Source organism: Myotis lucifugus, unplaced genomic scaffold, assembly GCF_000147115.1.
Source record: "Myotis lucifugus unplaced genomic scaffold, Myoluc2.0 scaffold_376, whole genome shotgun sequence".
In the NCBI taxonomy this organism is placed as follows: Eukaryota; Metazoa; Chordata; class Mammalia; order Chiroptera; family Vespertilionidae; genus Myotis; species Myotis lucifugus.
Genome location: NW_005871424.1, coordinates 552,584 through 553,975, shown reverse-complemented (window position 1 = coordinate 553,975; position 1,392 = coordinate 552,584). Strand labels below are relative to the sequence as shown.

At 48.3% G+C, this 1,392-nt stretch overlaps 1 protein-coding gene across 1 annotated transcript in view; it reads left to right on the top strand.

Annotated features, from left to right (window-relative positions):
• Positions 1-1,392, top strand: part of ABCC6 (ATP binding cassette subfamily C member 6) — a 52,688-nt gene that overhangs the window by 42,842 nt on the left and 8,454 nt on the right.

Sequence of the window (1,392 nt, the reverse complement as noted above, 5' to 3'; positions counted from 1 at the left end):
GCCCTCATGCTCTGACACCCTCTCTTTCTGCAGCTATAGGGCTGCTTGCCTCCACGGCCACAGTGCTGCTAGGGGGGATCCGGGCATCCAGAATGCTCTTCTGGAGGCTCCTGCTCTTCCGGAGGCTCTATGGTTCTCAAAGTGTGGCCCTGGGCCAGCAGAGAATTGCCTGAGAGCCGGTTAGAAATGTACATTCTCAGGCCCTACCCACAACCTACTGACTCTATGGGAGTTGGGCCCAGAAATCTGGGTTTTAATAAACTCTCCAGGTAATTCTGATACATTCAGATGTTTAAGAACCACTGATTTAGCTCTGCTTGGCCCAATTTTGCACACACTCTCTTTCCAGGGGTCAGGTTTGATGGTCCCTTGCAACCTTATACTCATAGCATCCCACCTTAGCAACCCCAACACAAAAAAACCTTCACTCCAGCTCAGTGTTCGTATATCAATCCCAGGGAAGATTCTGATTGGCCATTTATGGAGCATGTGTTTATCCCTGAACTAATCACTGTGACCAAAGGGAGAGTTTGGTCTGACTGGTTGGTTTGTATCATGTGACCACCTCTACAATCAGGTCCCACAATTGACAGCCACTTCCCTCATAAAAAAAAAAAAATCAGAAGTAGAGTAGAAACAACCATGATAGTCAGACAAAAACCATGGCCACCACTGTCCTCCACAATGATCCCAGGTTTTCTCTACGTCCTCTTGACTTGGGGAGGGACTACTTTTCCATCAAGAGCTTGAGAGTCAGGCAGAGGTGGGTTTGAATTCAGGCCCGGCCACGTGCTGGATATAGAGGTTCAGACCAATTGCTCTGAGCCTCAGGTGTGCTCACCTGTAAACTGTGAATGCCACTGATGCCCACCTCACGATTACTGAATACTGTTTGTAAAGAGCCTGGACTGCAGCCCGGGTGTTCAGCAAATGCACGTTCCCCCGTGCCAGCTGTACATACTTGCAACCTCAAACCAATGAACAGCACCTACTATCTGTGCATCATTATGTTCCCAGCACCTGGCATGTACGGTAACCCTAGAGTTAAAGACATGAGTTCCACTTGGCCGACTGCCTTCCTTGCCCTTTATGGTTTTGTTCCCACGGTAACTGGCCCTAAGTAAAGCGGTTGGCCTTAGAGCTGGGAATGAGACATTTACACCAGATTAGTGGTTTCTCAATCCTGGTTGTACAGAATTACCAGGAAGGAGTTTTAAGCATACCAAGGCCTGGGTGACACCACCAGAGATCTGATTGAACAGGTCTGGGTTGGGGCACTAGAGGTTTTGAATCATCCCCCCTGATTTAAAAAGAACTATGAAACTCTGATTTGCAAGGAAATTGGAGTCCAGAGAGGAAAGCACTGGCCCAAGGTCACACAGCAAACTAGTA